This window comes from Sus scrofa, chromosome 13 (assembly GCF_054392235.1).
Source record: "Sus scrofa isolate SSC_HxYL_T2T_F1_AM1 chromosome 13, Sscrofa_HxYL_maternal_Yorkshire_Landrace_v2.0, whole genome shotgun sequence".
NCBI classification, from domain to species: Eukaryota; Metazoa; Chordata; class Mammalia; order Artiodactyla; family Suidae; genus Sus; species Sus scrofa.
Genome location: NC_139395.1, coordinates 166,642,985 through 166,669,317, shown reverse-complemented (window position 1 = coordinate 166,669,317; position 26,333 = coordinate 166,642,985). Strand labels below are relative to the sequence as shown.

At 38.6% G+C, this 26,333-nt stretch overlaps 1 protein-coding gene across 44 annotated transcripts in view; it reads left to right on the top strand.

The window, feature by feature from the left end:
* Window positions 1-26,333, top strand: part of BBX (BBX high mobility group box domain containing) — a 285,641-nt gene that overhangs the window by 62,389 nt on the left and 196,919 nt on the right. For 4 of the 44 annotated variants that reach the window (XM_084991452.1, XM_021070478.2, XM_021070464.2 and 1 more), the window contains exon 1: window positions 12,557-12,813. The exons of 37 other annotated variants lie outside the window; for them this stretch is intronic. The gene's annotated coding sequence lies outside the window, so the exon portion shown is untranslated. Of the gene's footprint in view, window positions 1-12,286; window positions 12,398-12,556; window positions 12,814-26,333 lie in introns of those variants that run through there. 3 more of the 44 variants (XM_084991444.1, XM_084991453.1, XM_084991447.1) reach the window with 3 other exon arrangements.

Sequence of the window (26,333 nt, the reverse complement as noted above, 5' to 3'; positions counted from 1 at the left end):
GTGGGAGGAGAGGAGGCATGTGGCATACATCACTTAAACAGAAGAAGCAATTTGATTGCTAGCATGGGCTCTGGAATCACACTGGTAGGTTCAAATCCCAGTTTGCTACTTGTAAACTGGGTAACTTTGTTTAAGATGATTAAACTTTTCTATTTCAGGGTTTCCCAATCCTGGTAAAAAAAAAAATTCAGCCATTTAGATTAAGCTCATTTATATTTTTAATAATATGAGGTAATACTTACATTATTTTTTCCTAAAACTAACACAAATGAGTAAAAAAGAATGGAGTAAAAAATATTTTTTGCTTGTCATTCATTTAATAGATAATAGATTTTGATATACTCATTCAACACTGTATAGTCTTATAATTGAAAGAGTTTATAAACACAACCACCCAGATGAATATCAAAATATACAATCCTGAGAGAAGGGAGCAAGGCACAGAAGAATATCCCACTTATATAAAGTTTAGGAGTTATTGTTGTGGCTCAGTGGTTAACGAACCCAATTAGTATCCCTGAGAACGAGGGAGGGTTAGATTCCAGCCTCAGGGTCACAGTCGCGGCTCGGATCCCGCATGGCTGTGGCTGTTGTGTAGGCTGGCAGCTACAGCTCCAATTTGGCCCCTAGCCTGGGAACCTGCATATGCTGTGGGTGCAGCTGTAAAAACACACACCCACAAAAAATAAAAAATTCAGAAGCCATAAAATTTTAAACAGTGTGTTGTTTAGGAATACATACATAGAGGCAACCACTGTACAGAAAACTCCACTGTAAACTGTGGAGTTCCCGCAGTAGGTTAAGGTGTTGTCACTGCTGTGACTCGTGTCACTGCTGTGGTGTAGGTTCCATCCCTGGTCTAGAAATTTCTACATGCTATGGGCATGGACATGGGGGGAAAAAAAGCTTTGTGATTATTACAGCTCTTCATCTTAAAAATATTCCTCAGGAAGCATGCATAATATGCTTCCCTTCCTCTCCCTGTCTTCTTATATGCTACCCTGATAGATTTAATGGAAGTCTAGTTGATTCCACTTCCTATGCATCTCTGGGATCCATCCATAGCTCCTCCTCTTTACTGGCCCTGTCCTAATATAGACAACCACATTACTTGTTCATGTAATTTAAGCAACTTCATTTTTTGGGGGGCGAGGGGGGCCCTCACTTGTGGCATGTGGAAGTTCCTGGGCCAAGGATCAAAAGCACACCATAGCAGAAACCCAAGCCATGGCACTGACAATGTGGGATCCTTAACCTGCTGCATCAAAAGGGAATTCCTTAAGCAAGTTCTTAACATGTGTTTCTTCCTCTCGTTTTGCCCTTTTTCTGTCCATTTCCCCCATTGCTGCCAGAGGGGTCTTCCCAAAATGCAAATCTGATCTTACCACTTCTATACTGAATTCTCATTATTCTTAGAATAAATACACACTCCTTACCATGGCTAAGAAATTCCTGAATGGTTTGGCTGTTTCCTTTTTGTTCTTATTTCTCAATACCCACTTACCTTTTCATTTTAACTCTTGCCTTTCTCTTGTCCTGTTCTAATTGAAATGTTTAAGAATGAGGTAAAAATTGAACATTTAGTATGATATAAAGGCAGAACACCTGTTTATGTGGCAGGCTTTGGTGTTACAAAGAAAAAAGACTGAGAGTCAAAAACGCTATTATTGAGTGATGTGATTATAGGCAATATTTATTTCAATGTAAAGTCATCTATGTAGTCTACTAGTGAACATTAATGAATATGAGAAATTAAATCTCATAAATTAGATAAAAAATAACATAAATGACGTTTGCAAAGAATATCCATGATGTCAGAATTAGTGATGATGTGTTACACACACTTATTTCCATTTCTGTCATTTAATTTCCCCCATGAAATGATCCTTTAGCCTTTTTTTTTGGCTGCACCCATGGTATATGGATGTTCCCTGGGCAAGAGATCAAATCTGAGCCACAGTCGCAATCTATGCTATAGCTGCAGCAATGCCAGAACCTTAACCTGCTGCATCACAGGGGAAACTCCTCTAACCTTCTTGATACTTCACATTGTAACTCTGAGAAATCATTTTATGCTATTTCTCCTCTTTTAATTTTTTTTCTATTTTTAGTGCAAACTTAATTTTAGTGGAGAGAATAAGGAAATATTTTATTATTTGAACTTACTAATTACACTCAATGAGTAACTATCTTTTGAACGTCTGCTATTCGACCATTATTTGTTGTGTTCTTAGGAAGATGGGTAAAGAAGTGTGCTTGTTCCTTACTCTCTTACAAGACTAGAAGGAAATAGAGAACAGTTCAAGTCAAAGCAGATTAATCCTAACTTAGAACTATTCCCCAGATTTTCTGCTTCCTAATTTTACTTCCAGAATGCCTTTTTGATCAAGTTAGTTGTCCTTACTATAATTATTTGAAAACAAAAATGTAACAGAGAAATGACCACTGATTCATATACTTCAGCTGCTTCTAACTCATCAGCACTGGTTTAAGTGATCAAATGATTCTTGGCACTGTTTCAAGAAGTTCCACCAGAGGAAGCATGAAAGCCTAAGTGTTGGCTTGGTTTTTGAACAGTGCTACAGAGCCGTTCTTTTTCAAAGTTTCGGAAGTGGAATTGGGCTCTTCGTTTTCTCTGGGAAGATATCAAAGAGGGCAGTTAACCTGACTTGTTCAAGTACAGAAATATCTCAGAATTTCTCTATGCCTGTTTTGAGAAATTTAGCTTTTCTAATCACAATAAAGGCATAGAGACGTATTTAGAGAAAGGGCAAGATCTAGCAAATCAAAATTTGTTTCAAAAGTGTGATTTTCACAGTTGGCTAGAAATTTTGCATCATGCTCCATGAATTTTGATTAGTTCCTTTATGCCTTTGTTTTAGTGCTTTCCAGCATTTTGGGGTGTTATTTGGTCCCTTCATCCTTTCTACAGATCTTAATCCTTTCATTTTTTCCCAGGAATATATGATTTTATGTGTACAAAATGAGTTTTACAGTTTCAAATGGGAAGTATTTCTTTAAAGTGAATTTGTAAACACCTCTGAAAATATTTTCATAAATAAGCATTCCATGGAACCAATAAGGTTATATCAGCTTTAAGCATAAAGATATTATAAATCAGGTAATTAGTTATATGCTTTTTTTTACGGTTCAACAGAAAATTATTTATCTTTATATACATGTATCTATTTTATATCAGTTTTCTGAATCTTCACCTCTCTTGTTTACCAGTCCCTCTCTTATTTCTTTAAATTTTCATTTTAGAGTTTAACCTTCATCCAGAGTACTTCCTACCTACATAAATGAATCCCTCTTTTGTGACTATGGTGAGCTACTTTCATCTCTCTTTCACGTCTGAGAGCTTATTTACTTTTTACTCTATCATCAAAAGCCATGCCAGTGGGCCTACGACTAGCACTTGGAGTTTGGGACAGATAGTAAAAATTAAGCTGTTTGAGAGTGTGAGGTCAGGGGTCCCACTCATCAGTAACAGCACAAGTTACGTGTGATCCCAACAGAAGTCATAGTTTTGAATGCCCCAGTATTGCCGGAAACTTACTTACTGACCTTTTGTGACCTTGACTCCTTTACGCAAACAGTAATACCTTCAGCTTCCAAGCATTATCCACTCTCGGGAATCGGCCAATTTCCTAAAGGTTAATGCCATTCTGGATAGATTTTTTTTTTCCCCCCCATAGTCTTAAGGACAGAATCATAGATTAAGTATAGAATCACATCATTAGCTTTCAAGGTATATTTCCCTTCTCCTTGGGGCTTGTCAGTTCTAACAGAAGCTTTTTTCTTTTTGAAACTATAATATCTATCTTTGAAAAAAGAGCAAGCTTAGGTAACATTCTTCATTTTTCATAGGAGAGTGAAGAAAGTTTTAAAAATAATGAAAGAGCTCAAAACCTAGCTAGAGAATTCAGGAGGGCAGTGCAAGTCCAGTAAAAGAGGCTTAGAAAACTTGGTTTATGATGGAGAACAGTTGCTTTAAAAGTGGGGTAGATGGGAAAGCACGAGGCATTTGAGAAGCATGTGGAACTCCCCGCTCCCTCAAATTTTATTCTGTATTGATGAACTTTCCAGTCTATGCCAAAAGCACTGGATTTCAAGTAAGAAAACCTAGTTTAATCTTTCCTTTTAAAGCTTATTTTAGTAGGTGAGATACTCTCTGGAGCTCAGTGTCTTTTTCTGTAAAATGGAATAATATTTACCTCAGTCGTTTTCTCTTAAGTGAAAATCTGTTGTAAAATATGCCTGCTAAATTTCTATCAGTAAAAATTTGTGTATTTTAGATCCATCTTAGATATCTGTATAACTAGAAGGGGCTGGCTAAAACATTGACAAACTCTTGACTTCCAAATCTGAAACCTCTTAAAGCTTGCGAGATGTTAGAGCATAATAGAAAAACCTTTTCTCTAGGAAAGTTATCAGATTTAAAAAGCACATGCAAATAAATGATATATGTAGTCTGATTTGAGGGAATGTATTTCTACCAAATAATGATTTATTTATTTATTTTGCTTTTTAGGGCTGCACCCTCGGCATGTGGAGGTTCTTAGGCTAGGGGTCCAGTTGGAGCTGTGGCCACTGGCCTACGCCATAGCCACAGCAACATCAGATCTGAGCCTCGTCTGCGACCTATACCACAACTCACGGCAATACCAGATCCTTAACCCACTGAATGAGGCCATGGGTTGAACCCGCAACCTCATGGGTTCCTAGTTGGATTCGTTTCTGCTGAGCCACAATGGGATCTCCATGATTTACTTATTTTGTATGGGGCTATAAAAATCAGTGAATGGTACACCTGTTAGGGGTACACAGTTAAAAGGAGGACACAAATCCCAAACCTATTAACGTTCTATTTGTTTTAAAGGGTCTTAATAATAATAGGAATTTTTCCTTGAGATACAGTACTTTACTACAGGTAATTGAAATGTTCCTATTAAGATTTCATAAAAGTAAAAGGAAAATATTTGAATGTATGTGGTGAGAATGTATAACTTGCTGGCGAAGGTATAACATTTAGCTTTTATAATGATTATGGCACAAAAAAATGTTGCTTTGGATTTTGTTGGCATTGTGTATATAACTTAATTTTGATTATGTGGGTATCTGTGACTGTGGCTTTATATTAAAGAGATGACTCCATCACTTGCCGTTAACTGGAAAGTTAATCTCCCAGTTTTGTGTGCCTTTGATTTTTGGGAACACTTATAAGGCCGTGGGCCTGCAAAATATAATTGACTTACTTTTTTTTTTTTTTTTTTTAGTGTTTTGGGTTAAAAAAGTTTTGTTAATATTACCAGGTGTTCCCTGAGATTGATAATTTTCAAAAATATCTTAAAATGATTTTTAGTATAATAGCAGCATTAACATTTAAAAGAATGCTCAATCTTAATGTCTTTTGGAGTCTAATAATGCAAGGCAATCTTAGGGGAATTTGAAATATTTAGAGATAGATCTTTGCATACAACGTAAAGTTTTACTTTAAAGTTTGTTGGGGTTTTTTTGCTGTGTTTACTGTTACACACAGGTTAGGGTTTTATAACAAAGGGGGTACGTGCTAGGACCGCCCCCCCATAATTTTTTCAAATAGGTATGTTCAGATTTATCAGAATAGTAATCAGATTTGGGAAATTTCAGGAGTATTATTTGATCATTGATCCTGAGTCTCTTTCCCGTATACATACCTTAAAGGACTAACAATTTTTGTTAATTTGTATCATACTGTTTATGAGAGAGTTTTTTTTTTCTGGGTTAAGGTTAAAAAGTTCTCTTAGCACTACCCTTTCAAAGACTGCCATATGGAAAAAATAGAAGTATAATATTTTGGAGAATATTTATATTTGACTATATTTAAACAGATTTTTGCATTTCAAAAAAAGCTGATTATTTGAAATTAGAGACTAAGTGGTGTTTTGCAAAATCTTTTAACACCGTTGTTGCTAGTTCAGAGATCTTTGACATTTGGCCTGTGCCTGTTCTCACAGCAGCGGTCAATTAATCAGCCCATATAAAAGTGCTTATCTGACACTGACCTTGTCCTAGGCACTTTGTTGGATATTATGGGAAAAACAAAGCCCCTTGAGCTAGTCCGTAAATTTTAAGTGATCATGACCCTAAGGTATATCTTTTGTCTAAAAACTGACTATGGGCATATTCAGCAAAGTGGATGCTGAAATATTAACCCAAGGGTGTTTCCTTTTTTATTTCCCCAACCAATTGCCAGAGAAGTAATCGCTAATCCACTAAATCCTAATTAGTTTTGGTGATCCAAGTTTATCACTATCTAAAGAGATAGGTTTCTAGAGTAAGCTCAGTGGCAAAAGAAACCTTGAAGGTGTCAAAAAAACAGGCTTGAAAACCCTTCAGCTAATCTTTCAATATTTGTTGAATGCTACATAGTGTACTAGATGCTGTGGTTGTAAAGACGAATAAAACATGGATTCTCTTCTCTATAGGATCTTACAGGGTAATGGTAAGTCATCAGTGCTCATTAGACTGGCACATATGGAGCTTTTGGGAACACAAGGGATAACTGCCTGAGGGAAAGAGGTAAACTGAGATAATCTAGCAATCTCTTAAAGTGAAAAAAACCCACGTTTTAGATTTAGACAGAAGGCATAGAGAAAAAATGTAGATTAAAAGCCCCCAAACAGGATTACCCAAAAGAACTCAGAAGTAACAGTGCCCGGGAATATGAGATTGAAGATTTGCCAAAGAAACAGAATTGCGGCTTGATAGTTGAAAGGACGTTTTGCTGGGCTCGGATACTTTCAGAGGTAAATGCTTTTCATTGTGCCTGTATCAGGTCATCAATGAGAGTTGATTAAAATGATCACACTCCCTTCCTAGGGTCAGATAACAGTTATTCAATAGATAGGGAGCAGGCCCCAAAGTATATCACAGGCCAGGTTTTTGCAGTTTTTCTTTTTAGTATTCCTTTAGGCACCTGATTAAATATTATAAACATAAGTTTGTTTTTCTTAGGCTAAGTACACGCCCATCCCAGAACTCCATCTAGTAGCTGATACTTTTTTTTCATGTTCCCAATTTCAGGCCTCCATTTAGTCTCTCCATTTTGTTGCACATTATTCTCTTCCAGGGACTGGCTTTCTTCTTGGCTTCTTCCCTGAAGCTCTTCCTCCTGTCAGTCTCAGTCTAATTCTCAGCTCTTTAGGTCTCATCCCTGGGGTGCTTCATAGACCTGAGGTCCTCCAGGCTAACTATAGAGAAGGTAGATGATGGTGATTATAGTGAGACTAAAGGTAGTGCTGTCATTATACTCATTTCTAAAGAAGCAGTATACAGTAGTTGAGGGTGAACCCTGAAGTCAGTTAGGAGCCTCAGTGCCAGGCTTTTTGACTTCTTAGCTCTGTGACCCTGGGCAGATTGCCTTACCTCTCTTGGACCGAGTCTTTCCTCCTCCATAATACAAGAATGATAATAATAGCATCTACCATGCCTTAGAGTTATTGGGAAAAATAGCTGAATTAAGACACATCCCTTGGAGTTCCCATTGTGGTTCAGCGGTAATGAACCTGACTAGCATCTGTGAGGATGTGGGTTCGATACTACCTGGCCTCTCTCAGTGGGTTAAGGATCCAGCGTGGCTGCAGCTGCAATTCGACACCTGGCCTGGGAACTTCCATATGCTGCAGGTGCGGCCCTAAAAAGGGGGAAAAAAAAAAAGTCATATCCTGTAATGAAGTGTCAGTTATTATTACTTAGTAAACTTAAGTTTGTGACCAGCATGGTACTAAGGACACTATCTCTTTTAATCCCCACAACAACCTTAGAGGTGCTATAATTACTTTTTACAGATGAGGAAATTGAGTCTTAGAAAAGTTATAAACTTGCCCAAGGTCACATGGTCTGGATTCAGATTCCAATCTGTGCTATTCCAGAATGCCTGCTCTTTGGGCTAAAACCATGATGCCCTGTGGGAAGCACAGAAGAGAGCAAGAATGCTGCCACAGCTTCTCACTGCAGTTTTTGTTAATTATACCAGCAGTTTCAGTGGAGGCAAGTACAGGTACCAGGGAACTTTGCTGGGCCATCCATCTGCAGAATTGAGTTCTAGTTCTGGCTTTCATTTGTTATCTTGAGCAAATTTCTTAAATGCTTTTGAGTATTTTTGAGGCTCAGATTCATAATCGGTAGCCTGGAAATAATAGTAGGATTGCTTAAAGGATCAAGTGAGACTATAATAATAGTAACCATGGGAGTTCTCTTGTGGTACATGCAGCAGGTTAAGGATCTGGCATTGTCACTGCAGCTGGCTGTGGCTCAGGTTTGATCCCTGGTTCAGGAACTTACACATGCCACAGGTTTGGCCAAAAAAAAAAAAGCCACGTGATAATTCATGAAATGGAATAAGCTTACCATATGGACATTTTAAATAGTACAGATAATGTTGGCTAACTAAAATTATGGACGACCAAACACCATAATAATAAAAAACACCTAGATAATTGGTAAAAGCAACATTTATTTGTATATTGGTGGTTGGGAAGATAATGGATTTGATACTAAAGTGGATAAGGTTAACATCTTAAAAATATGTTAGGCTTCTCCTTTGCATGAATCTTTTATTAGAGCAGATTGAGGTTTTGGATGAAACATATATAAAGTTACATCTTTCTATATATTAGCCTTTCAGCAGTATCAGTGACCGAGAACCCATATGACCTCTGGAAATAAATGTCACTAACTTGATATAAGTATTTTATAGAAGGCATCCATCGCTTACATTAGAATTAAACAAATCTAGTTCATGTTTTGGCTGATTTCCACAGAATGGAGAGAGAAGCTTCGTGCAGGCACTCAGTAGTGAGAATGTAAGTGTTCTTGCTATGGAATTTTTAAGTAAAGCATGTTCCACTTCTGTGAACTCATCTCAGTTTTGTGAGTTTTTTTTTTTTTTATAGGGAAGAAAGTTGGAGCTTAGTTAGGGTGTTTCAGTACTCTGGCTTAGAGGCAGGCGGCTCGTGATTGGTGGCCAGGAATTGAACCCACGTTCTCTCCCACTTGGCAGAAATGAGGAACAGGAGGAACAGCAAAAGCCTTGGGGGTATTATATGAATGCTGTGTAGGACTGGTGTTGGCAATAATTGCCTGAGAAACATTAATAAATTTTTTTTTTTTTTTTTTTTTGTCTTTTTGCTATTTCTTTGGGCCGCTCCCGTGGCATATGGAAGTTCCCAGGCTAGGGGTCTAATCAGAGCTGTAGCCACTGGCCTACGCCAGAGCCACAGCAACGCAGGATCCGAGCCGCGTCTGCAACCTACACCACAGCTCACGGCAACGCCGGATCGTTAACCCACTGAGCAAGGGCAGGGACCGAACCCGCAACCTCATGGTTCCTAGTCGGATTCGTTAACCACTGCGCCACGACGGGAACTCCATTAATAAATGTTAAATCATGGTGGTGTGGTTTAAGAAGAAGTTCCCTAGTTTGAGAATATATATATTTTTTATAACAGCTTAAAATTAGAAGGCAAAACTGTTGTGGTTCTTAAAGAATATAATAGATAACCGGAAATCTTATTTGCTCCAGGTGGCTCATTTCCTGAGGTTCTAGATTGCTCTTCTTTTTGTTTTGTTTATTTATTTATTTATTTACTTACTTACTTACTAACTTACTTACTTTGAGCTCTGTGGTAACAGTTGAAAACTGCTCTGGAGGGGAAGAAGGGTGAACCGATCTTTAAACATTTTTGCTATATCTAAAGAATTTTGAAAACTATTGGATTTCCTCATATATTTCTTCAGTGACATTTAAAATCTTTGTTGAAGATTTAATTATTTGCTAATGATATAGTTATTGATTGTAAATACTGACATTTCTTAATAAAATTGTTATAGCCTTCTTAAATATATTCATGTAAATCAAATACCATAGCTGTTTAATACCTAAAGCTGTCCATTTGTAAACTGCACTGTAACAGCTTGAAATTTTAGAGTATTTAATTTTTGTCTTTGAAATCTTTATTATTATACTTTTCTCACTAAATTTTATACTTATGTATTACTATGTTTAAAAATCTATTTTGGGGAGTTCTTATTGTGGCTCAGCGGTAATGAACCTGACTAGTATCCATGAGGATGTGGCTCCAATCCCTGGTCCCGCTCGATGGGTTAAGGATCCAGTGTTGCCATAAGTTGTGGTGTAGGTTGTAGACACAGCTCAGATCTGGCACTGCTGTGGCTGTGGCATAGGCTAGCAGTGGCAGCTCTGGTTTGATCCCTAGTCTTGGAACTTCCATATGCTGTGGATGTGGCCCTCAGGGGGGGAAAAATCTGTTAATCTGTTTTTGATTATCACATCATGCTTCTGGTGACAAAATTTAATTTACTGTGACCATAAGACTTTAAGTGATTTTTTAAAAAGTTATTACCATGATTATTAGTACACAACTGATCAAAATAACATGTCAGTTACACATTTTGATAAATGTTAGAGAAAAGATATAATTTTACTGAAAACTTATCTCATTATTGGTGCTTTTCTTCTGATTAGTTCACATATCAGCCCATGGATATTATCCATTGCAGAAGGAGTTCAGCATATTTTTCATTCTTTTTAATATATACACTGAAATTTTGTTTACATAAATAAGTTGAAGAGGATGAGTATTAATATAGCAGTGTCAGTTCTTTGAACTGCACCTCAGTTATATTCAAAACTACAGATCATTAAAAATTATCTTTAATGATTTATCAGCTGCCAACCAAATTAGGTCCTCCAGTTTTATTCCAAGCAAAAAATTTGCAAGAGAACAGTGATTAGGGCCCCAACACTTTTTCACTATCCGTATTTTTTTTTAAGTTGGCGGCATCCACAGCATATGGAAGTTCCCAGGCTAGAGGTTGAATCAGTGTTCCAGATGCCTCCACCACAGCCACAGCAATGCAGGATCCCAGCCGAGTCTTCAACCTACAGGACAGCTCTTGGCAGCGCCAGATACTTAACTCCCTGAGTGAGGCGAGGAATTGAACCCACATCCTCATGGATACTAAATGGGTTTATTACTGCTGAGCCGCGACAGGAACTCCTCACTATCTGTATTTCTAATTGTCCCCTTGTGTCCTGCTTAGAGGTTTTTTCCCAGCCCTAAGCAATCCCCCCAGAGTGATGGGTGACTGACTATCTGCCTTGATTTTCTAGAGAGGAAGATAGGAAAAGAAAAGGTTGGACAGGTAAACCTGCTCTCCAGGAGCTTTCTCAGGCAGATCAGTTTTAGGAAAGTGTGCTTAGAATGGTTGGTCTGGATATTAATTTACCACCTATGTGCTCACATATGCTTCATACCCTTTGGAAAGTCTTATACACTTCTAGGAGTTTGCCTACCCTAATTTGAAGATTGTTGTCCTAGTAACCTGTAGATTATGGGCTCTTAATTAAAAAAAAAAAAGTTTTTCCCCTTGATATGTGTATGTGTGTATCTCCTTTAAACTTGAAACACTGCTAACCCAGGTAAATATTTTGTCTAGGATAATGTCAGAGGTCCTAATTGCTTCTAAGCACCTGTTTATAAATTGTCCTTTCCTGAGTGTGAATCTTCACATACTAATTCTCTATAAATTCTCCAGATCAGGATTAACATTCGAATTGCCTGTAACTTTTTTACCCTATACATCTTTTGCTAGTCCTACTCATAGTTATTAGTACTTTGGCAAAGCATATCTTAAATAGCTCAATATAAAGAATTATGTGTAATTTTGCATAAACAACAAATAATTGGCCACAATCAAATTACTTTTTTACTCCTGATTTATTTCTTTGGGGTATCAGTTCATAAAATTACTGCAAGAGACCTCAGATAAAATTTATATTAACCCTTTCCATTTACAGAAAATGAAACCAGAGAGATTAAGCCAGTTGTTCAAGGTCATGGTATTAGAATAGGAGAACTGGTATGTCCTAACTCCCATTATTACACCTTTTGCCCTTTGCTACGTAACACCTGCTGCCTTTTGCTAAATTACATTTCTTAACCTCCACCCTATTTAGTATTATTTCTCCTGGGGACTGACTAGCTTTTGTTGACTCAGCATTATTTTTTAAATAGAGAGGCATTTGCTTTTTCATTGGAGACTTTTCTCAAAACAAAAATGCTCCTTATCCTTTGGCAAATACTTTCTGCTGCACAGTAGGACACAACTAGACGAGTCTGGGCCCCGGGCCGCCCCAGGGCAGTGGCCCTGGGGGAGGGAGGGGATGTTAACAGGTCAGAGCAGAGGTGGATTGGCAGAGCGGGGGCTGGTGGGAGGTGGGAAGCTTACATCATTTCCCTGCAACTGGGCTCTGGCGAGGCTGTAAGGCCTCACTTTCCCCTGTGTAATAGTTTACCAGATTGACAGACATCCGTAAAAGAAAGAAAAGGTACGGCAGGACCAACGCTCACCCTGTTTATAAATCTGTGCTATAAGATGAAACTGTCAATAAGTAACTAGAAGCAGCCAGGACTGTCTGTGCTTCGCTCTCCCCCAGCTCAGTTCCTTTCTGCTCCGCCCCATCCCTGCTCTCTCTGCTGCTCAGATCAGCTTCCTGCTTCTCATGAAAGCTTGTTCTCCTATAAAGCTGGTCTGCTTTCACTGAAAGCATTATATTCATAAGTCTGAGTCAGGTTTTGTGGAAGTATTGTTGGTTTTCTTTGGGGGACGGAGGGGGAGGGAAGAATTTTTTAAAAAGAAAGGGGCAGGCTGAAAAAGCAAAATCATCATGAATTTTGTTGTCACATCGTGCCGGTGTTATAAGCAGCTCTGTAGACTGCCGCACTGAAAACATTTCTGTGAGAGGTATGTGCTTGAAAAATGGAAAGGTAACTGTTGGCTGTGGAGCAGGCTGTCCACCCAGCAGCTGCTCAGATGGCTGTAAGGTCGTGGTTCTTTCTAGTGTTTTGATATGGAAAGGGCAATCGTTACTTGAAACGTGGTATAATTAGCCAGCTATTGGTAAAATGTTAACTGTGTGCTTGGTCCCCACATCAGGACTCCTGAAATGCTTGTTCAGCCTGAATCCATCTAGTCAAATCCACGGCGTTATTCCACAGGCTCTTTTGGTGTTGGTTGTCTGTAAACAGGATGATGATCTTTAATACCTCTCTCCTTATTTAGATCCATATGACAAAGATTAATGAGAGAGACGAGTAGCCTTGAAAAAGCTTCAGATTCATTTGGAGCTTTTTGCATTGACAGATGGCAAAAGTAAAAGGAAATGGTTGATGGTTTACCGTAACCTAAAGTGAAAGTTTTAAAGTTTACAGGGTGTGTTAGATCTAAGTGGAAAAATCTGGAGGGGTCACTAAAATTTAGACACTTAACGCCACCCATTACAGTGGTTGCCTGACCTATATTAAGACCAGGAGGCTCTGGATGTATCTTTTTCAAAGGAGATTAGGAAATGTGTATAAATGCCTCTATTCAGTGGTCAGAAGAACAGGATTAAGAATAAGGATGTAACCAACACTGAAGGAAATGTGGAGGACTGTATATTGGTTATGAAAAATACAAGCTCTTATGTCGTAAAACGTTGTGGAAAATATTTAAAGTAGAAAAATACAACATTTTAATTGGATAAGCTACAGAATGACAGAGACCAATCAAACTACAGAGTACCTTCTGCTTGATTTTAAGAATTACTTTATCATGGAAGAAACTTAGGGACTCTTGAATATCATCATGTTTTAAATTTATTTTACAAAACTTTGGAATTAAATTCTTTAAATTTATCAACATATTAACATGCCAGTACTGTTGTCCTTTCCTGCAAAGATGGTAATGCATAAATCATTGAAAGCAGTAATTCATGAATAGAATAGGCTAGCTATTATAACTCAGCCTTCCTTTTCAGAGATCGCACCATTTAAGTTTGATTTCTTCTCACATATTTGCAAAGGGAGCTCATCTTCATGGTCATAGAGGATAATGTTAATAAGTTAAACCTAATGCAGGCTTCTGAGAAGGAATCCCCTCTACGGGGCACCACACACAGACAGGTGGCCACCCAGATTGTCCTTACCCTGGTCATTCTCAACTGTATCTGCACATTAGAAACCCCAGGAGAGCTTTTAATACCTCCCATTGCCCAGGCCCAACCCCAGGGATTCTAATTTAATTAGTTGGGGGTGGGGCCTGGGCACCGATAGATTTAAAACTTTTCCCTGGTGTTTCTAATGTGTAGCCAGTGTTGACAACCAGTTGTATTACCTGAATGCCCCCGGTGCTGAAGCAGCCCATTCGGGATTGGGTGCTGTTAGTGTGACACCAAGTCTGCTTTTATATATGTCCTATTAGGTCTGAGCTTTGTCACTAGCAGCTCATCAGATATTTAATATCTCCCCTCCAAGTCTTCACTTTCCCAGGAGGAATAGTCTTAGTTTCTTCAGTCTTGAGGCCTTGTTTTCTAGGTCCTTTCCCTCTTTGGTTACTCCCTGCCAATGGAATCGTGCTCGCTTTGCCGTATCACTGTTAAATGGGGTGCCCAGGGGATACAGCCCATCATTCTAGAAGTGTGGTGCCCAGCACAGGATGCAGAGAATACAGTGAAGCTATAACTCCCTTGCTCTGGACACTACACTTCTCTTGTTGGTGGCTAAGATTACATGAGCTTTTTTGGCAGTCACATCACACTGTTGACTCATGTTGAGCTCCAAGTAAGTGCAAGCTCTTTGTTCTTTTTCACATGAGCTGTACTTAAGTCAGGGCTTTTCTACTCCATGCTTGATGGATTTTATTTTCATTATAGTACCAATGTTCATTTACATTTGTATACTTGTAAAACATAAGAGAAAAACCCAACAAATCAGTTATTCCACACAGGGAGACTGATACAGCCAAACTGCATGCCAGACATTTATTACATGCATATAGCAGTGATTTTAGAGTGATCTAGACCATTCATTTGAATCCTTAATTTAATCTAGTGAGTCCATCTTTCCTAGGGTTTCTTCTGATTGGTTACTCAGTGCTTGCTGTTCAAAGTTAAGAACCCATTTGACTGTGCAGCTTGTGTTAACATTTGTATTCAGTAGTTGGTCAGATGCCATTCCAAAATCAAAATACATCTATGGCATTTTCCTGAATGATTTGTGTAATATCTTTATTTATTTTTTTGAGAGGCAAGAAATAGATTTATTAAGATAGGACACTTGTGAGAGATGCAAGCAGGCAGCCAGGAAACCTCTACCTAATATCTTTATTTTAAAGAGAAATGTGTTGACTTTGTCATGGCTTTCTTATTTAATGACAGAAAGAGAAGAAGATTTTTGCAGATGAGCAGGTGACTTGTCTAAGACCACACAGTTCGGTAATGTCAAGGCTAGAACACCAGCAGAACACCAGTGTTTACTCCAATGCTCTGTGGATCAGACCACAAGTGCTGATGCCATTTGTCTTGTAGGATAAGACTTCAAAGAAAACTGAAAAGAAATAAAGCCTCCATGGATGCTTCACTGTCTTTTTTGAGATGTTTAATATTTAATCTGTTAACATATAGCCCAGTCAACTTTGATTTGTTATTCATTTAGTGCTCTGCCCAAAGCAATAAAAGAGGGATAAGATCACTAGCCACCATCCTGAAATTAACTGCAGAGAATAATATTCTTAGGAGCTTGGGCATCTTAGCTACCCTTGGAAAGTTATTTTACCACCCCCTGCCCCCCATCTACTCACACAGGATGATGATAGCGTAATATCACTTTGTTTGTAATGAATCACAGCATGGGAAGCTTTTGTATATTAAATGAGAGACATATATAGCTTGACTTGTAATTTTGCAGATGAAGAAACTGGGGCCCAGGCACGAAGGGCTTACTGTGGCCACAGTGCTTGGCAGTCTGCTTGTTGGTACACAGTACATACCTAGTAAACACCTGAATATTGCATAGCTTTCTTCAGTATTGTTTTCCTCTCCACATAGGAATTGGATTTACCTTTCTTTTCCCCCAGCTTTGCCCTTGGGCATTCATTTCCTTAAAAGTGTTAAAATGGGACAGATTTTTCAAGAATACCTATTACTTTAGAAAAGCTCTAGTGACATAGTAAAAGCTCAGATAATGAGGTTTATTTTTCCTTCTTTTTGACTTATAGGAAAATAAGCTCCTTTCCTCACCTTTGAAAAATTATTTTAAACAATTTAGTTAGAAAAGAGGCGCTTCTGGAGTTCCCATCGTGGCTCAATGGTTAACGAATCCGACTAGGAACCATGAAGTTGAGGGTTGGATCCCTGGCCTTGCTCAGTGGGTTAAGGATCTGGCATTGCCATGAGCTGTGGTGTAGGTTGCAGACATGGCTCAGATCTTGACCCCTAGCCTGGGATCCTCCTTATGCCGCAGGAGCGGCCTAAGAAATGGCAAAAAGACAAAAAAAAAAAAAAAAAAAAAGAGGAACTTCTGAAGAATGAATAGCCTGGGGCTAGTCTGTATACATTTGGCCCAAGTGTGCACATCTTCATTAGGGTCCAGTGAAAACTGATACTCACAACAAGGCCTGTATGATAAGACCTGAGGTCACTAGTGATTATGTTCACTATACTGTACTTAACTAAAGCAAGAAAGTATTCCTTTTTTTTTTTGGTCTTTTTAGGGCATCACCTGTGGCATATGGAGCTTCCCAGGCTAGGGGTTGAATCGGAGCCTACGCCACAGCCACAGCAACGCCAGGTCCAAGCCACATCTGCAGTCCACACCACAGCTCACAGTCAATGCTGATCCCTAACCCACTGAATGAGTCCAGGGATTGAACCTGAATCCTCATGAGTACTAGTCAGATTCATTTCCACTGACCCACAACAGTAACTCCAAGAAAAAGTATTCCTTAAAACCTTTCTAGGTTTTCAGTAGCAGTAGTTGAAACAAAAAGGGCTTATAAGTAAATTTAATTGGACTAAGTTACTGCCCCAGCCTTTTGGTTAATACATGTTTGATTGTATGTCTTTCTTCACAGTATGAAAGGACCTGATTTTATTTAACCTGTGGCTGGCAAAATATGAACAATAATACACTGTGAAGCTGTGCTTTTAGAGTATCCCTTGCTGCTTTTGCAAAACCCAGTAGTTTCAAGTGTGTATTTCTTATTTGTAAGCATATTTTATATCAATTAATAGTGGTTATATTTTTACATGGCTTTTTTTTTTTTTTTTTTTTTTTTTGTCTTTTTGCCGTTTTTGGGCCGCTCCCGCGACATATGGACGTTCCCAGGCTAGGGGTCGAATTGGAGCTGTAGCCGCCGACCTACGCAAGAGCCACAGCAACACGGGATCCAAGCCGCGTCTGCGACCTACACCACAGCCCATGGCAAAGCCGGATCCTTAACCCACTGAGCAAGGGCAGGGATCGAACCCGCAACCTCATGGTTCCTAGTTGGATTCGTTAACCACTGCGCCACAACGGGAACTCCTTACATGGCTATTCTTTTTTTTTTTTTTTTTTTTTTTTGTCTTTTTGCTATTTCTTTGGGCCGCTCCCGAGGCATATGGAGGTTCCCAGGCTGGGGGTCGAATCGGAGCCGTGGCCACCAGCCTACGCCAGAGCCACAGCAACGCGGGATCCGATCCGCGTCTGCAACCTACACCACAGCTCACGACAACACTGGATCGTTAACCCACTGAGCAAGGGCAGGGATGGAACCCGCAACCTCATGGTTCCTAGTCGGATTCGTTAACCACTGCGCCACGACGGGAACTCCTTTTTTTTCTTTCTTTTTTTTTTTTTTGTTTTTTGTTTTTTGGTTTTTTTTTTTGTTTTGTTTTGTGGCTATTCTTATTTCACATCCTGAAATCCATTCTCATGACTCCTTCATTATCTATATGCTTCATAATGATGCTTTTAACTGGGTGTTTATTTAACAGGAAATGAAGGTATAACACATGAACTATACAAAAGCACAGTTGAAAACTGTAATGTGACAGATGAAAATATGGATACTAGTGGAATTAGTTAATTCTTGAGTAGCACTCAGTACAAAGCATCCATAATTAATTTGAAATCAACATGGGATATTAGAAGAAAACATGAAAAGGGGAAATACAGATTCATTACAAATATTTCTTGTTAAAGAATTTAAAAATAAAAAGATCTCCAAATTACTATTCAGAGAGTGCTTATAGATCTAAAACTTCAAACAGATTGCTGGCACATCCGAGCAGTCATTTTCCTATATGTTTTTTTCTTTTTTATTGTTTCTGTCATTATTATGAGTCAGGCCCATCAAACTTTAGAAAGAATGCTATATAACTGAATTTTAAGTTCAGTTTTTAGCATTTCTTTACAAAATATGTGTAATTTTAAAAAATTAACTATTTTATTTTATTGTTTTTTTCTATGTCTGCACCCACGGCATATGGAAATTCCTGGGCCAGGGATTGAACCCATGCCTCTGAAGAGACCCCACCTGCTACATTTGGATTCTTAACCCACTGAACCACAGCAGGGACTCCAACATGTGTTGTTTTTCACAAAGCAAATTTAGTAACCTCTATTAGTGTGTGTGTGTATGCATGTATGTGTGTGGAGTTGCCCTTAAAGCCTATAAAATGGCAAAGAAGAATTGCAAGAAAATAGTCACTGGTTGCTATAATAAATAAGTCCTAATCTGTTTCAGGCTGCTGTAACATAATATCACAGACCAGGTGGCTTATAAACAAAAAGCATTTATTTCTCATAGTTCTGGAGGTTAGAAGTCCGAGATCAGAGTACCAGTATGGCCAGGTGAAGGCCCTCTTCTGAATCAAAGACTTTTTGTATCCTCACATGGCAGAATGGCCAATTAAAGGGCACCAACCCCATTCATGAGCACCCTACTCTCATGACTTAAGCACCTTCCAAAGGTCCCACCTTCTAATAATATTACATTAGGCATTAGGATTTCAACACATGTATTTGGTGGGGATGGACCCAAACATTTAGACTAATGTTCTGCACCTGCCCCCCCATGAAGGTTTTGCATGCAAAATGAATTTATACCATCCCAATAGCCCCTAAATCTTAACTCGTTCCAGCCTCAAAAGTCTCAAGTCCAAAGTCTTATCTGTATATCATCTACATCAAGGAGTTCCCTGGTGGCCTAGCAGGTTAAGGATCCAATGCTGTCACTGCTGTGGCATGGGTTTGATTCCTGGCCTGGGAATTCTCTCATGTCAAGAACACCCCCCCCCAAAAAAAAATCTACATCAGGTATGGGTGAGACTCAATGTATGATTCATCCTGAGGCAAATTCTCCTTCAGCTTTGAACCTGTGAAATCAAACAAATTATATGCTTCCAGTTGTAATGATGGGACAGGGCATAAACACTCTCATTCAAAAAGGGAGAACTTGGAAAGAAAGGGGTGATAGTTCCTAAGCAAGTCAGAACCCTACAAGTCAAACAGCTTCAAACCTTAAGACTTAAGAATAATTTTTTTTTTTTTTTTTTTTTTTTTTTGGTCTTTTCTAGGGCCGCTCCTGTGGCATATGGAGGTTCCTGGGCTAGGGGTCTAATCGGAGTTGTAGCAACCAGCCTACACCACAGCCACAGCAACGCCAGATCCAAGCCACGTCTGCGACCTACACCACAGCTCACGGCAACGCTGGATTCTTAACCCGCTGAGCAAGGTCAGGGATCGAACCCGCAACCTCATGGTTCCTAGTCGGATTCATTAACCACTGAGCCTGATGGGAACTCCTTAAAATTATTTTTTATCTTGATCCTCTGCCACCAGGCCCACTGGGGCAGGAGCCCCACTTTGTGGGCACACTAGATTGTCCCTACCCCCATGCCTTTGCTGGGCATAACCCAACAGTGTCTGTCCTAGGCGAGAATGGTGCATCTCTGGCTCTGTTGATTTGGGGTTGTAGGGTACCTGCAGCCCCACTCACACAGCTCTGTGGGGCATTGCCCTTGTGGGGGGTCTCTGTGGTATCCTTGACTTTGCTGCGCCCTCTGCGAGGGTCCTGTGCCTATACACAGGTCCAAGTGGTGCCATTTTTTGAAATCTAAATGGAGATAACCACTTCCCAATAGCTTTGCTAGGGAGGGGTCTGACTCACATGGCTTTGGGTAAGAGTCTTCGGGCCTTTGAAACCCAGGTGATGCCCTCCACACTTTTGAAACTGAGTGGAAGCCCTGATGATCTCTGCATCACTTTGTCTGGACTATCTCACGTTTGAAGCAGAATAGCTCTGTGGTTCCGTTCTATGAATTTCAGGAAGACTGACAACCAACCTACATTTGTTCCTGTCTCCTTCCCCTTAGGTTCAAATTGCTGTTTTCTTCTTGGTTCGTATATATATACTAGTCTTCTCGTCTTAAGTCTCTTGTCCACACCCTTAGTGGTCTCTTCCAAACGTGCTTGCTCGTTTTTTGTAATATGGACAAGCTGAGAGGTTTCCAAATTTTAAATGTAAAAAAATTTGATTACATTTTTTTTTTTTTTTTGGCTGCCCTGCAGCATATGGAGTTCCAGGGCCAGGGATCACATTCAAATCACAGCTGTGAACTAAGCTGCAGCTGTGGCAATGCGGGATCCTTAACCCACTGTGCCAGGCCTGGAGTCGAACCTGCGTCCCAGCACTCCCAAGACACTGCCAATCCTATTGCGCTGCAGCGGGAGCTCTTACAAATTCGTATTCAAGTTATTTCTTCTCACATTTTACCGTAACATTTGAGGGAAGCCAAGCAGCACTTTCAACCCTTTGCTTAAAACAATGTTTAGCCAAATATCCAGTTTTGTTGGATTTTTTTTTCCATTTTTTTCAAATTTTACTGATGTGTAGTTGATTTGCAATGTTGTGCTAAGTACAACAAAGTGATTCAGTTGTACATATACATATATCCATTCTTTTTCAGATTCTTTTCCCGTATAGGTTATCACAGAGTATTGAGTAGAGTTCCATGTTCTCTATATAGCAGGTCCCCATTGACAGTCTGTTTCACATACAGTACTGTGCATATGCCAATCCCAAACCCCCGATCCATCCCTCCTCCCACCTGTCCACTTTGGTAACCATAAGTTTGTTTTTGAAGTCTGTGAGTCTGTTTCTGTTGTGTAAATAAGTTCATTTGCACCATTTTTTTTTTTTTTTTAGATTCTACATGCAAGTAGTATCATATGTTTATCTTTCTCTGGCTTACGTCATGTAGTGTGATCATCTCTAGGTCCATCCATATTGCTGCAAATGGCATTATTTCATTCTTTTTATGGCTGAGTAATACTCCACTGTATAGATACCACATTATCTATTCCTCTGTTGATGAACATTTAGGTTGCTTCTGTCTTAGCTATTGTAAATAGTGCTCCTGTGAACATTGGGGTGCGTGTATCTTTTCGAATTATGATTTTCTCTGGATATATGCCCAGGAGTGGGATTGCTGGATCATACTGTAGTCTTATTTTTAGTTTAAGATTGTTGGATGCTTCTGTCTCCACAAGATAGAACCATAAGTTCTATCTTCCAGGAGTTCCCGTCATGGCGCAGTGGTTAACGAATCCAACTAGGAATCATGAGGTTGCGGGTTCGGTCTCTGCCCTTGCTCAGCGGGTTAACAATCCGGCGTTGCCGTGAGCTGTGGTGTAGGTTGCAGACGCGGCTCGGATCCTGCGTTGCTGTGGCTCTTGTGTAGGCTGGCGGCTACAGCTCCGATTGGACCCCTAGCCTGGGAACCTCCATATGCCGAGGGAGCGGCCAAAGAAATGGTAAAAAGACAAATAAATAAATAAATAAATAAAAAATAAATAGATAAAAAAATAAAAATAAAAATTCTATCGTCCACAAAATACTAGGCCATGAGCACAGTTCAGCCTTGTTCTTTTCTACTTTTGAACAAGGATTGCCTTTCCTCCAGTTTTCTTTTCTTTTTTTGCTTTTTAGGACCACACTTGTGGCATGTGAAAGTTCCCAGGCTAGGAATCAAACCAGAGTTACAGCTGCTGGCCTATGCCACAGCAACGCGGGATCCGAGCTGTGTCTGCAACCTACACCACAGCTTCTGGCAACAACGGATCCCTGACCCACTGAGTGAGGCCAGGGATCAAACCTGCATCCTCATGGATACTAGTCAGATTCATTTCCACTTTGCCACAATGGGAACTCCTTTCCTCCAGTTTTCAACATGTCCTTCATTTCCATCTGAGACCTCATCAGAATAGGCTTACTGTCCATATTTCCATGAACATTCTTCTGTTCAGGACCACTTAGAGGTTCTCTAGGAAGACAGATTTTTTTCTGAAGATCTTATCTTTTCCTTCTGCGGCCTCACTAGAATCTCTTTTAATGGTCTGTTCACGTAATGCAGATTTTTTTCTAGCATGTACTTCAAAACTCTTCCAGCCTCGACCCCATTACTGTCTGTTCAGAAACCACTTCACATTTTTAGGTATTTGTTATAGCAGCATCACCTTTTCAGTACCAGTTTTCTGTCTTGGTCAGTCAAGGTGAGGTGACAGAGTATCACAGATGGGTTGGCTTCTAAACAACAAACATTTATTTCTTACAGTTCTGGAGGCTGGAATCAAGTTCCAAAGAAAATGGATGTCAGTTGTCTTTATCAACTAGTTCTAAATTATCCTAAATAAAGCACCAAACCAAATATGAATGACTTATGTATTGAAATATATTTATTTTTACCCTAGGTAGTATCTTTGTGTGAATCTTAGAATTATTTGATTTTTTTTATTAAAACTTTTAATTTGATTTATTTGAAGTTGTATAGGTATCACTTTCATTATTCATTGAGGGACTTATCTTCATCTGAGGATTCCAGAAAATCTATCTCAGAGAAAGTAATGGGTAAGAGAAGATCTCATGAGTAGATATTAGGTAGATTAGACTGTGAATGGTAGGAGGAAATGCAGGGGCCCTGAGGTGGAAAAGAGCAGGATGCCTAGGAGAAGAATATTATGGCTAGAGTTTAGAAAAGAGCAAAAAGGGTAGAATCATTCAGGTGGAAATCAAGAGTATGTGGAATGAAATTATTGCAAGCACAGTGGGTAACATTGAAGGTTTTTGGCTGGAGAGTGAGATGCTTATGTTTACATTTTGTAAAGATCACTTTGTTTGTTACAGCAGGGATGCTTTTGCAGGAGGTCAAATGGAGATGCAAAAGTCAAGAGATTGTTGTGGTGGTAGTTTAGGCCAGGTGGTGGCAGTGAAGATGAGAACTGGGCTGATTTATGATGTATTTAGGAACTTGAATAATGGTGTTTTATGATTGACTAGATGTGTGAGAGTGAAACAGAGGAAACTACGCATTACCATTAGCATCCGGTGCATTGGACAATATAGTGACAACTATCGAAACAGGGACAGCTCCAAGAGAAGCACATCTGTTGGCTGGACTTCAGACGAGAGAAATTGGCTTGAAATACAAATTTGGCGATCATTGGCATGAGGTAACTGAAGCCTCCAGAATGATGTTAGCTAAGGAGTATAGAGTGAGAGTAAAAGTTGGCTTGGTAAGCCTAGTCCAAGACCCTGCAAAGGAGACGCTTCACCCAAGGAATAAGAACGTGAGCAAGGAGATAATACTCATCTGCTTTTTGTTTATTGTTTTGCCAGTTTTGCTTTATAATTTTTAACCAAACTTTTTATTTCAAGATAATTGTGAATTCTTTTTTTTTTTTTTTTGGCATTTCTTGGGCCGCTCCCACGGCATATGGAGGTTCCCAGGCTAGGGGTCGAATCGGAGCCATAGCCACTGGCCTACACCACAGCTCACAGCAATGTGGGATCCTAGCCATGTCTGCGACGTTCACCAAGGCTCATGGCAACATCAGATCCTTAGCCTGCCAAGCGAGGCCAGGGATCAAACCCGAAACCTCATGGTTCCTAGTCAGATTTGTTAACCACTGCGCCACGATGGGAACTCCGATAATTGTGAATTCTTGTGCAGTTACCAGAAATTATAGAGCTCTCATGTATCTTTTATTCATGTTCCCCTAGTGATAGCTTCTTACAAAACTATGGTAAAATATCACAGCTAGAGTTTCAACATACATATGGTTGTTATGTAGAACATTTCCATCACCTCAAGAATCTCTCATGTTGCCTTGTTATAGTTATATCCACTTCCCTTTTGTCGCCACCCTCTTTGTAATTTCTTGCAGCTGCTGATCTGTTCTACATTTCTATAATTTTGTCATTTTAAGAATATTATAGAAATAAGGGCATACAGTACATAGTCTTTTGAGATTGTTTTTTTTTTTTTTTTTTTCCACTCAGCATATTTCTGTGGAGTTACGTGTTATCAGTGTAGTTGACTCTTAACAATAAGAGTTTGAACTGCATAGGTCCACTGAAACTTGGATTTTTTCAGTAAATATGTAACACAGTACTACACAGTGCACTGTTGGTTGGGACCACTTAGGGTTGACTGTAAAGTTACACATAATTTTTGACTTTGTAGGTGGGGGCTGGCGGGGGGGGTTGGCACCTCTAACCCCTGTGCATTGTTTTAGGGTCAACTGTATACTTTTTGATAAAATGTCTTTTCATGTACTTTGTCCATTTTCTAAGTGGATTGGTTTTTTATTTTGTGTTTTGAGAGTCTTTGTATAGTCTAGATTATAGTTGCCAGACATGTGTTTGGCATATATTTTCTTGCAGTCTATAGCTTATCTTTTCATCTTCAGTAGGGTTTTTGGTAGGTCAAAAGTTTTGAAAAATTTTGTTGAAGTTCAGTTTATCAGTTTTTCCTTTTATGAATTGTGCTTTTGGTTTCAAGTCTAAGAACTCTTCACCTAGCCCTACATTCTGAAGATTTTCTCATTTTTTTCCCCCAAAAGCTTTATAGTTTTGTGTTTCACATTTAGGTTTATAATTCAGTGTGAGTTAATTTTTGTATAACATGTGATTCTCAGGTTGAGGTCCTTTCTTTGCCTCCAGTTGGCTTCAGCACCATTGGTTTGAAAAGGCTATCCTTCCTCCATTGAGTTGCTTTTGTGCCTTGGTAAAAAAATCAGATAGGCATATTTATATGGATCTATTTCTGGTTTCTCTATTCTGTTTCATTGATCTATGTGTCTGCTCTTCCATGGATATCATACATTCTTGATTATTATTATAGCTATGTATTAAGTCTTGAAATCAGGTAGAGTGATTTCTTATACTTTAGTCTTTTTCAAAATTGTTATAGCTATTCTAGTTCCTTTGCCTTTCTATATAAAGTCTAGACTACTCTTAATCTACTGCATTTTAAAAAATCTAAGATTTTTTTTTCTTTTTTTATGGAATTGTGTTAAATCTGTATATCAGTTTTGGGAGAATTTACATCTTTATTATGTTTAGTCTTCCATTTCTTGAACATACTATATTTATTTAGATTTGATTTTTTTATTAGATTTTGTTTTTTTTATTTAGATCTTTGATTTTTCATTAGATTTTGTAATATTCAGCACACATGTATTAGACTTTTTATTAGATTTGGATTTACAATACTGTAAATAGTATTGTATTTTTAATTTTGGTATCTGCATGTTCATTTCTAGTATATAAAATATGTTAAATTTGATGTCCATGTGTTCATTGGTCATAAATAAAAATACAGTTGATTTTTGTATGTTTAACTTGTGTCTTTTGACCTTAGTAATTCATGTATTCATTTTAGGAATTGCTTTGTAGATTCCTTGGAATTTTCCACAGACAATCATATCATCTCAAATAGGGATAGTTTTATCTTCCTTTCAGAACCATTTCCTTTTGTATCCTTTCCTTGATTTGCTGTGCTGGCTATAGAACTTCCAGCACTATATAAGAGTAAGGAGAGTGGATATTTTTACCTTTCTGATCTTAGGAAAAAGGCATTCAATATTTTACTGTTATAATGTTAGCTGTAGGTTATTTTTAGATGCTCTTCATCAAGTTGAAGAAATTCTTGATTCCTCTGACTGAAAGTTTTCATCATGAATGGATGTTGAGTTTTGTTGAACAGTTTTTCTGTATCAATTGATATGATTACATAATTTTTCTCTTTTAGTATGGTGGATTTTATTAATTGATTTTTAAATAATGAACTATTCTTGCATTCCTGAAATCAGTCTCTGATTATGTTATATAATTCTCTTTATATATTGCTAAATTCTGTTTTGCTAAAAATTAAGGATTCTTCTTGCATTGGTACTAATAGGGATATTGATATTTAGCTTTCCTTTTTGGTACAATTTTTATTTGGTTTTGGTATCTAGATAATGGCAAAGTCATTTTTCTGATTTTAATTTTGATTATTTCTTTATTTCCTTAATTTCTGCTTATTTGGCTTATTTGAATCATTTTCAAGGTTCTTGAGGGGAATTTAAGTTACTGATTTGCAAGATTTTCTTTCCTAAAAGAAAGCATCTAGTGCTACA